Source organism: Taudactylus pleione, unplaced genomic scaffold (genome assembly GCF_031769625.1).
Source record: "Taudactylus pleione unplaced genomic scaffold, aTauple2 ptg000179l, whole genome shotgun sequence".
Lineage (NCBI taxonomy): Eukaryota > Metazoa > Chordata > Amphibia > Anura > Myobatrachidae > Taudactylus > Taudactylus pleione.
Genome location: NW_028284581.1, coordinates 30489990 through 30502411, shown reverse-complemented (window position 1 = coordinate 30502411; position 12422 = coordinate 30489990). Strand labels below are relative to the sequence as shown.

Genomic DNA, 12422 nt, shown 5'->3' with positions numbered 1-12422 from the left:
ATTTCAGCATACTTATGATGTGGTGTGAACCAAAAGATCAATTGAGTGTCTGCTATTTTTGTGCTGTAAATATGAAGGTTATGAATTGACGCAAGAAATGCAAATGGGAATACCCAAGTATGAATTCTGCAAAACAACCAATATCACATAGCAAAAATTTACCTGTACCATCATTCAGTTCTTTGTGCGAAGTTGAATGTGATGATGTGAAAATGTTAATTTCATCGAGTGCAAGTGACAACACAGATGAAAGTGAGTTTGAAGAAAGTTCCTCTACTCCAAACAAATTTTCTCAAAAGGAACTAAACGATTTAATTCATGACTTGAATTTATTGAAAAAAAGGAGCTGAACTTTTAGCATCCAGACTTCAAGAAAAGCACTGTCTTGAGCAGGATGTTGCTATAACGTCATATCGAAATAGAGAGCAAGCCATACTGCCGTTCTTTAGCCAAGATAACAATCTTGTGTATTGCAACAATATTCCAGAACTTCTCCAGATGATGGGCTTACCAGAATATCGAGCAGAAGACTAGTGGCTATTTTTGGATAGTTCTAAAAGGAGCTTAAAATGCGTATTACTGCACAATGGGAATAAATTTGTGTTGATTCCTATCGGTCATTCAACAAAACTTAAAGAACAGTATGAAAATATCAAGTTAGTCTTAGGAAAAATTGCCTATTCTCAGTGGTCTGTTTGTGTCAATTCAAAATGGTAAACTTTCTTCTTGGTCAGCAAAGTGGATGTACTTGTCACATATGCTTATGGGATAGTCGTGCAAAACAAAAGCACTGGCAGCAAACCATATGGCCTCCAAGAGAAGTTATAACTTTAGAAGAAGCCAACATCATTCATGAGTCCTTAATTGACAGGAAAAAAATCATACTGCCACCTCTCCATATCAAACTGGGTTTAATGAAACAATTTGTAAAAGCACTGGACAAGTCAGGCGATTGTTTTACGTATATTTGTCGAACATTTCCATCTCTTAGTATTGAAAATTAAAGGCAGGAATTTTTGATGGCTCACAGATACGGAAACTGTTGAAGGATCCAAATTTTACCACATCTATGACTGAAATCGAATCTGAAGCATGGCTGAGTTATGTGTCTGTCATTCAAAATATTTTAGGCAATCACAAGGCAGACAACTACCATGTATTAGTCCACAATATGCTAAAATGTTTTGAGAAAGTAGATGCAAACATGAGTATTAAAGTACATTTTTTGTACAGCCATTTAGATTAAAATGGCTCCAATCTAGGAGATTTAAATTAAGAACAGGGTGAACGGTTCCACCAGGATATTCAGGTAATGGAAGAAAGATATCAAGGAAGGTATGATCATCACCTGATGGCCGATTACTGTTGGAGTCTGCAGAAGGACTGCCCGCAACAAGAATACAAAAGAAAATCCTACAAAAAACAGTTCTCATAGCTTCCTAACATTTATGTATGTATTATCCTGTGTCTTTTTATAACATTTTACGAATCAAATTTAATCAGAATAAAAAACTATATCTTTTTAACTATTTTTAACATTGTTTAATTTCATTTTTTATAAGTATTAAAGACATATGCATATCTCAAAAACTAGAGCCAATTGAAAAATAAGCATGGTATATTCATGATCAGGAGCACAAAATTATTCGAAATCGACTCTTAAATTCCTGGCAACAGATTGACTGTTACCCAGTGTTATTTATGCTTTGTTTGCTTACAGCAAGAAGGGCCCCTTGATTTATGCCATAATCTGCAGATATTTCCTATTCCTTACCTTAGTGTTATACCATATGATCAGTTGTACTTTTTTGCAAAAATAGAAAAAAGTTGTTGCAATAGTAATTGGAGTTTTAATTCCTCTGATAAGAAAATTTTAGAGGGAAAATACACTTTCAGCCTAATGTCATTGACACTACAATTTTAAACAGTCAAGAGCATCTAGGTTGGGGATGGAATACTGTATTTAAGAAGAACATGAAAGTGGACCCAGAGTTCTTTTCATAAAGGAAGTTATAGAGTTCAACCAGCAGCCAAAGGTTCTATTAAGCCATGGTGACTTTTGATGCTTCACCAGTTGGGCAAGTTTATAGGTCTTTTTATGCAAGTTTGAATCCTAAAGGTGACAAAAATGAAGAGTGCTATGTTCCTGTATGTAAATCAGCAATTGAAGAAACATTCAAACAATTTTACAAAATATTAAATATTTCAAAACTCTAATTGTATATATTAAAGCACATAAAAGAAGAATACATGTATATTCCAGTGACAGTATAATGTAAAAACAGTTATCTGTTTTACAATGGAACTCCACCATTAACAATTTTGCCGTTTTTAATTTATGTTGTCAACTTCTTCAAAGTTTTTCCCAAAAAGTTGTTTTTGCACTGCTGGTATTTTTATTTTTTAGGGATTCAAATCTATCATAATTTCAATGTCACTGCACCATTTGATTCCTTCTAGAACTGTTCAAGTCATAAGACAGTGGTGTCAGGGGCGTTGGAACAATTTTATGTTGGGGGCAACATAAAATTGTTCCAGCACCGCCCCCCCTCTCCCCTTTCTTTCACTCCTTCCATCTTACCTAAGTGGCGGCCGTGGACTGTCAAGGCTGGTGCTTTATAGTAATAGGCTGCACTGCCCCTGCACCACACGGAGGAGGAAGTGTAATGTGTGGGTTTTTAACTTAAAGACCACACATTACACCTCCACCTCCATGCAGTGCATAGGCTGTGCAGTCTACTACTATAAAGCTGCAGAGCCATGACAGTCCACGGCCGCTGCTCCTTTGAAATGTTTGGGGGGTACAAGCCGCCCCCTTTCCCTCCCCCCTTCCACCGTTCCAATGCCCATGAGTAGTATTATTAAATCTACTAGACATCATTTAACAGGCAGGATGGGTAATGAGCATCAGGAAACACAAACTATATCTAAATTTAGGTAAATTTTACACATACAAAAGGACATCTTTTTTTTCTTGTCAGAGGTATACATATGTATACAGTGAGATAGGTAGCACCTAAGTGTCCCTTATGAGATAAATACACAATAATTAGAAATGTATATATTATTATTATTATTATTATCATTTATTTATATGGCACCACAAGTTTTCCGCAGCGCCTTACAAAGTACATAAACAATGTACCATTAAAGGGGCTAAAAAAGAGACAATGGAGTGTGTGTTTTTCTTAAAAAACCCATAAGATGTAGGATACATCACAAATGAATGAAATTCTGTGCAGAACTACTTGTATTTATTTCTTAATTGTTTGGTGGGGTACAAGCCGCCCCCTTGCCCCCCCATTCCAATGATTATGAGTGGTATTACAAAATCTACTATACATCATTTAATAGACGGCATGGGTAATGAGCATCAGGAAACACAAACTATATCTAAATTTAGGTCAATTTTACACATACAAAAGGACATATGGAAACTCACATACAAAAGGACATATGGAAACTATGTCTTATTCAGGAGGACAAGAGTAGCATATAGAAGGCTATGGATGTCAGTTAAAGAATCAATAGCTATGGTTGTCAGTTAAGGAATTAATATGGTTGCCAAAATATCTCTCCACTACCATCCAAATAGTCAAATGGAGCATTTGGCTTCATTGAAGATCAGAATAGTTTTTTATGAATATAAGCATATTAATTTGTCTCATGATTTCTATAGAACTGCAGATAAGGAAAGAGTTGCTGTGATCTGGACTGGTAAGTTTATTGTGCATAATCAACTATGTTGGACCATTGGCCAATAAATTGGGCTATGTTTCCTTTGAATCTAAAATAAATAAGAGTTGTTTTTCATTTGTTGAAAACTCAAATGCATTTGCATCACAGTAAATCTGGAAAGAAGGAAGTACCAGTAGCATACAGTAATTATTGCTTCTCTATATGCCCATGTATGTTGTGGGGCTTAAAGTCCCTCAGTAGCATTTAAATCATCACCTGGTCCTCTGGCCAAGAGGCCAGCTGTCTTAAGCCCAAGCCATTATGTGATCCTCATGGTCCCTGACCCAGGGGTGCCTTAAAAATGGACTGGCGATGGCCTGAAACTTTGCATGGAGTGCAATACTTTGAATGGAGAATTTCATTTTTAAGGTGGCACTTTTTGTCCTTTAACCTAGCATTCTGCACAGGGTTTATAGCATCTGTTTATTGTTTGTTCAAGCTCTTTATCTTTATTGCACCTTCACCACACTTCTTTAAGTTTTATATGTGTGTGTGTGTCTTCACATTTTTTGGAGGGGTTTTGGGTAAAACCCTTATGGGCCACTCTCTCCCCAAGTAGTCAGATGCTTTCTAAATAGCAGAACAACTGAAGAATATGTTTTGCTGGCTTTTGGCTTCCTGCATAAAAAGTGAGGACTCCAAGCCTTGTGGTGGAGAGAAACTCAAAGACTCATGCCCCATATAAGACCTTTTTGGCTTCCAGAGTTGGGGATGTCAAGGGATGCCCTTAGTGTTGATGAAAGGGAACTTGAAGATTCCTTTTTTCCCCTTATGGGGTCTTTTGGTTCCAGAACAATGGGGGAAAACAGGGCCCTTCTCCTTTTGTAGATGGTGAAAAGACCCTTGCCCCCAGCACATTTTGTTCACTGCATTGGGTAATTTGGAGCTCACAATTCAATAAAAAAAATCTTAGCCCAAAGAAAATATAGTAGTACAAGCCTTGCGCACCAATATTGCTAATTAAATGTCAATCTTCTTGAACCTAGGATTTATTGTATTTGGAATTAAACTAATCCATCTGTCTCATACGCTGATTGAATTTGAATGTTTGACCAACACTTGCTTTCACTCTTGATGTATGGTTCCTTGTATGGCCTTTTAAGGAATATCTGAATTTATGTCCAATAAATGATTGGAGCTAATAAGTAGCTACTGCATAGCTATTAGATGAACAGGTGTGTTGTACATGATTACAATAGTAGCTGGGTCCAGTTGTGTCTGAATAGTTTTTGTAGCCCAATAGCTTCCTAGTAAATAGCTGTCTGATAGCCTGCATTATGTATATAATAATCCAAGCATTTGTTTTAATTATCTGACATTTTTTAATTAATATTTATCCATGCGTTTATCTTCACTCATCCATTTTTATGATATAATGGCAGACTATGCTCTTTTTACATTCTATTGATTTGTAGAATTTCACATTTCTTGACTTTTACAGATAGAGGGCAAATTAGAAATGTTATCTGTAGTTTAAATACTAACTCCAAATTCAGTTACCAAGCAACCACTGTGCTAAAGAATGCCCTAATGAGCTCCCAAAACTCAGTGTTTCAGACAATAATAGCCACTCAATCTACATATACAGTAACCTAGAACTTTCATGATTTATTGAGACTCAATATGGACATGCAAAACAATGCTTTCTTCTACAATCATTTTGTCAATTCATGTGCAAAAATAGTACAACGAGCTGTGAAAACTTAGTGACATTTTTGTCAAATGTTTTTCCTTTTGTTGGAAGATATTTTTTTAGTGTCTGTTTCAAATGTGCATAAGCATGACTCTTATGCTAGTGGTGCATAGAATAAGAAAATTACTAACTTGTTCAGAATTTATATGACTATTGCTGATTTGCCAAAAATAATGAGTATAGCCCAATTTATTGTTATTTAGGGAACATGAAAATGAGGAACAGTACTCATAATAAGCCAGTAATAATTTAATGTACATGTTGCACTTAAAAGTCTAGATTAAATTATTCCCAACACTGATATAATTAAGTTGCCTTACAGTGCTTGGTACTATTGTTAGAGCTAACAGAGGGCCTAATTCAGACCCGCTGGTGAGCACTTGCAAGCGGGTCGATGGTGCCCTAATGCGCATGCGCACGACGGAGGGAGCTCCTTCGTGCGCATGCGCGAGACCCGCATAGCGACAGCCAAGCTGTTGCTATGGGTCTCGCACCAAAGGGGGCATGCTGTCGATGGTGACTGACAGCACGCCCCCTTTGGTGGGCGTGCCAGGGATGTTGCTGCCCAGACGGAGGCATTCCCATGGGAACGCCTTCCATCTGGAGCCGGCCCCACTGACATCACTTGTGATGTCAGTGGGAGTGCTTTTGGCTCTGATAGAGCCAAAAGTACTCCTGGGTTTGCGGCAGCGAGACCCTACCGCAGGGTCTCGTCGCAAGCCCGATGGTCGCGATGGTCTTGACCATCGCGACCATCTTTTTGGCCGCTCGCATAAGCTGTGAGTGGTCACCCACAGCTATGCGAGCGGCCAGGAGGCCGGTCCGTTTTTAGGTAGGAGGGCCCTGATTCAGAGCAGGCCCTGAATTCATTATTTTAATTATGGTTAGGTTCATGATTTACCAACTATAGTCGGATGTTGCAAATATTGCCAGTTATCACAGTTAATTCTCTACATCCTGATTCCCCATTATATTTATAATACATGCAGCCTTTGCTTCATATTATAATTTTCTAAAAAAGAAATAACACTATTTAATAATTTGCACATTCACATGGAGCCACAGTAATCCCAAATATATTAAATTTTCCAAATTTATTGCCTAGAAATAGTTTAGCAGACATTCCTGTGATATGTATGTGAGGTAGCCAATAAGTCAATCAATTTGACATTGGCTTTATATGCACATATGGCCAAGAATCTAGTCATGTGTTGTTAATGTTCTCTATTAATAATTTAGGACCAACAATCTACACTGCAATCACAATTAACACACAGTTCATTATACTTTAATTTTTTATCCTTATGACATTAAATTAGGGTCTCCAATAAGCAAATATAGTTTGTCCATCACACAAATTTCCATTTATTTCTCGCTGGAGCTGAAGTTCTACGGGTGTGGTATAAGAGATAGACAGTAATTAGATAGACAATGTCTAGGTAGACATCAGATGTTAGACAGACAATAGATCGACAGGGACAAAAGGTCGACACACTAAAGATCAGCATGTAAGAAGGTCGACGGGTACAAATTGTCGACAGGGTCAAACGGTCAACACAAAAATGGTCGACGCATGCTTTTTTTGTATTCTAGCCCTAATCTTCACCCTAACCCTAATACTCCCCTTGGTGCCTAACCCTAACTCTCCCTCCTGTTGCCTAACCCTAACCGTCAGGATAGGTGCCTGACTCTAACTGTCCCTTCTAGTGTCTAACCCTCCGGTAAGTTCCTAACCCTAAAAAACAAAAAAAATCATGTGTCAACCATTTTTGCATCGACCATTTTTATGTCATCATTTTGACCATGTCAACCATTTGTACCTGTCTACCTTCTTACATGTTGACCTTAAGTGTGTCAACCTTTTGTCCCTGTCGACTTCCCTGTTGACTGTCTAACATGTGGTGTCTATCTAGACATTGTCTATCTAATTACTGTCTATCTACAGTCCGGAACCCAAGTTCTACGATTCACCTTGACCTATACATAAAGTGTAAATGTACATTATTGCACAAACAGGCTCACAAAAAATGCAAGTGACCCTATTAATTTTTTATGTGACGTTATCTAATTTCAGTGATCAATAAAACTACAAAATAATTCAGTTTGCATTTCTTGTAAACCTGTCTATTCAATTACAGTGTACAAGGTTACTTTAATTCAATTTTAGGACCTTAATGGTAAATTATATAGGGCAATCACTCACCATAGACTTAATTAAAAGTGCCCTATGGTTCTTATCATACTCCATTTTCTCTATTTCAGGAACCAACAGAAGCACCAAGTCATTCAAGTAGGAGGTAAGATTGGTAACCATTTGAGTTGCCATTCTGATCATAATGTTGTTCTGCCTCCAGTCATGTATATATTGATTTATAGCAAAGATATACAGAAAATGATGTACACAGAACTGTGTAATCACTATTTAACATTTACTGCGCATACTTGTATTATATCAAGTAAAATAAAATATATTTGAGAGATCAAAATATCAAAGATAATCTGTATGAATTACTGCAAAAGTGACATATAGGTTAAGATGTATCAAATACAATATATTTTAGCAGATGGATTCTATACTAACCACATTTTCCAAATTACAATATATGTAACAACATTTTATAAAAAACAAAGTAATATAGTATCTTTGACTAATAATTAACCCACAAAGTGCCATGAGCCATAATGTTTTCTTGGAGGAGCTAGTCTTGCTGCAATAGCAGTTAAAAATCAAGACAGTTTACATTTAAAGGAGACCTGTTACTTACTAAACACCCCACACATCATATGGACCCTGCATTAATTAGAGGCTATTGACCATGATCAGAGGAAACGTCTGACTGATATAAGCACCCAAATAGAATACATTTTAAGTATAGGAGTAGCAAATACTACAAAAACTCATAGGGTCACTGTCAGCAGAGGCTCCTTACCTGTCTGGCTGCGGGGTCTGCATTGCACATCCTCCCTCCCCTCCCTTGCCATCCCAGTGATTGACAGTTGATGTCAATGGGAGGTGGGGCTTAAGTCCAGTGGCCATGTGGCATTGCCTAAATCAGGGGGTGTGGCTTAAGCCCCAGACCTGCTCCTAGGCTGGCAGACAGGCTTGCTTTTAGGGGCTGCATTAGCTGCAGCCCCTGTGAGTCAGATAGGGCTGTCATTATAGCAGGGGAGTGGCTTCCTTTGGGAAGCATACTCTCTGTTATTGCATTCCTGACTGGCAGTCCCAGGAGGAGAAAACACCTCCCCCTGGCACTGCCTCTCTGGCTATGAACAGCAGGGTAGTGCTCCAATGAGAAGTCACTACCACTGCTGCTAGCCTAAGCAGTGCCTGCAGGTGGTGAATTTTACTGTGGGGGCTGTGCAATCCCACAGCCCCTAGGTAGAATCCACCACTGGTCACTGTTGAGTAGTCACATAGCCTATTTGCGTGTAAACTTTGCACAGTAAATACACTTATTATAAATAAGAGAAAAACATACTGTAAAATCCCTATAAATACAATCTTCATTTTAATCCAACTCAAATGAAGAACACTGAATTGGTAATTGTTGGTTAAGAAACCATATCAAGCAATTTTTGGGAATTTTGCTGGAATCAGAGGCTCATTTGAAAACTATAATTAAAAGATATACATCAATGCGAACATGTATACATATTTATAAGATGTTTTAGGTACATTTCAGCCAACAGTATGTATACAAACATTAGGTAGTCTTAAACAGATAAAAGTTCAATTTACTGTAGCTGATTTTATTAGTTCAACCATGATCCTGAATCCTCAGGTGTGAGATAGAAGACTTTCTCATCAAAGAATCCAGATGAGTAGGGATGGTAAACACAAATGTATGGGCAGTTTTTATTTTATTGCCATTGATTTTTTTAACTATTTATAGCAAAAAAGTTTCTTGGGCATTGCCCAGTTTAAGTTGAATTGGGAAAGGAGTTTGCCATCTTCTGAAAATCCTCCATCCTAATTAGTATTTTCATATTATAGGAGGATGACACCCTATTAAATTCTATGCTATTATTTTAAATGAGAACCTTGTATATGCTAAATATGTAGATCCAGGGGTGGATTTCTTTGCCCCTTGTCATTAGACAGTACTGTTGTTGTTTAATGACAAGCAGCGTATTACATTCACATCTCATGTATCCATAATGCTATAATTTACTGTGATGGTTGGCATCTCACCCACCTAGGGCAAAATGTAATAGCCTATGACTTGCAAGTATTAGCAACATCCCGGAATGTCTATCCACTGTTTTAAAGTAGCGATCTTTTAATAGACAAAACTAGGTTAGTTTCACATTTTTAATGATTGCTGCAGACTAAATGATTGGGCAGACTCACTCATGACTGTGAGGGGCATTAATTATGTCATTATGTAATTAACTATTGTCACTGACTAAGGGGAAAAAACTTAATACAGTCCATAACTGTAAAGTTTGTATACTGTAAGTTATATTGTAGTTTATACAACTTGCTTTGGACAGTATGCAGAATAAGCACTCATTCTTGTAACCATATTTAGAATAACACAAGTGGGACACAATAAATGGGCATCCTTAATGTTTATTGTACATTTTCAGGGCACAAGATATTTAGCCACAATACCTGGGGGGTGACTTTGGATACTTATTATATCTATGCCTTTGGACACATCAACTGACTTAACATTTCTAAAACCTATTAGAGAATTTAAATGTTCTTTACATATACAGTATATCACAGACATAAAATATTAATAAAGGAAATGCATTCATCAAATAAGTGAGAAGATTTATAGCAGAACAGGTACCAAATAGGTGCTGATATTTACCTCTTTGGGGGGATGTTTATTTGTTAAAGAACAGATTACATGTATGGATAGGCAGCAAGGGAATCCCATCCTGTGTTGTAGTTTATAAATCATGTGTACCCGTGTACTATTTCCTGATTGGTTTTTAGTTCCCATTGTGCATCAATTGTGAATCATCTTAAGCAAGAATTTAGTGGGTATATTTACTAAAGGTTCATTTTAATTGATTTGGTGTTTAAAATCAATCAGAAACTATTACATTTTATTAACATCGATGTTGTGGTTTTGGTGATAAATCACACATTTAAATCACACATTTACTAACAGACAATTTTTGATTTGGTTTTGATTTAATTTGGGTTTTGAAGTATTGATAATTATGTAAGTTAGCCCCAGAAGCACAACATCGATGTTGATCAGTTTTCATAGATTCTCATCTATTTTAAATCGATAAAAATTGATTAAAGTATATATGCCCCTAAATGTCCAGAATATTGAATTTTAATGTTATTTATATGTCAGAATATAGATCACAATACTTACTCATTTATAGTTATTTTAGTAATAGCTTATGAAACTACAATATTGCAATTTTCTTTTAGCACATTTTTTATGGATATTCTTTCATTTGTGATGCATAGGTACGGTATATGTTAATTTTGTGTTGTCAGTGAGGTGTTGGCTTGCTACCTCCTGATAACAAGATAGAACCAATTCTGTCTATGATGTTTGGTATATAAATGCAAATTATAGATGAAAACATCTTACAGGTTATTGAAAAAAAATATGAGAGACATACATATTCCAATAACCTCAAAAATAAACAGAATTAGACAAAGAAATACACATATATAAAAAGAGGACCTAACACCTGTCACTACCTACCATTTGGAAGTCTCCGTTTATTGTGCATAAGACCAAACTACCAGTGTATTACCTCACGATCTGCAGCAGTCGCTCTGGTAATCATATGTAGGCATACACCAGATCATCTTCTTTGCTAAGAGTCTTACCTCATAATGGGGCTATTCATCATTGGGGGCCAGATTATGAATAAACCCCATTATCCCCCACAAGTTGGATTAAGTATCCAATTTAAAGGGGATACTTATCACCAGAGCTATTCAGCATTACTCTGGTGTGGGGACAGCTGCTCCAAAATCACTTGTCCCTGTGATTAGAAACACCGCTGCTTACCACCCCAGTTGCCGGCTTCTGCATATGTGTGACTAGAAGTCATGCATGCACAAAGCTGTATGTTGCACAGTTAGGAGGTGGCAGAGGGATACACTAGGAACCCTCTACAAGACCCTAGACCTCCTTCCCATCAGCGCCGGCAACAAAAATCATGGGACCTAATGCTTGAGTCTACCCTCCCTGCTCAGTGGAGAGATGCCGTGCACATGGCATCTATTCACCTGCTGCTCTGCACATTGGTGAAATTGATTTCTCCCAACTCCCCCCACTGCAGGACACTGTGGCCCATGGGTGGGACGGTGGGACAGTACCTGAATAGTAGGACTGTCCTGCCAGAAGTGGGACAGTTGGGAGGTATGCCTATATGTGGTTATGGGGAACCTCTGAGCCCCCACAGTTTCCCTCCACGCCCCACACTTACCATATTCTATGTATGCCTGCCGCAGCATCGCTGCTTGTGTGTCTTTTCCTCAGCTTGCCATGTGCCAGATCCTCTCGTCTCTCGGTGCTGGCTTGACTCTACTGGCTACTTGATTCTTGAAGGACTTAACCGAAGCAGCATGGGGACTGGTATTAGCTCCTTTGCATAAGCATATGTTTTTTTTATATATATATGTATATATTTATTTTTTTTCTTTACACATATGCTCCCCATCCCACACTGTGCTTCCATATCCCACTGTGCTCCCCCATCTGACACTATACTCATACCTACGTCATCCCACAATGTACTCTATTCACCATTGTGATCCCTTTCCCACACTGTGCCCTCCCATCCCCCATCCCACACTGTGCCCTCCCATCCGCCACCCCACACTGTGCCCTCCCATCCCACGCTGTGTGCTCTCCCATCTCCATCCCACACTTTTCTCTCCCATCCCCCCTCACATTGTGCTCTCCCACCCCCCTCTCACACTGTGCTATCCCATCCCCATCTCACACTGTGTGCTCTCCCATCTCCATCCCATACTGTTCTCTCCCATCCCCCTCACATT

The 12422-nt window shown here is 38.0% G+C and overlaps 1 long non-coding RNA gene across 1 annotated transcript in view; it reads left to right on the top strand.

Moving 5' to 3' along the window:
* The window catches only part of LOC148519981 (uncharacterized), a 93357-nt gene that overhangs the window by 79390 nt on the left and 1545 nt on the right, over window positions 1-12422 (top strand). Inside the window, exon 2 of the long non-coding RNA XR_015878896.1 lies at window positions 7694-7728. This is a non-coding gene — a long non-coding RNA (uncharacterized LOC148519981). The remainder of the gene's footprint in view (window positions 1-7693; window positions 7729-12422) is intronic.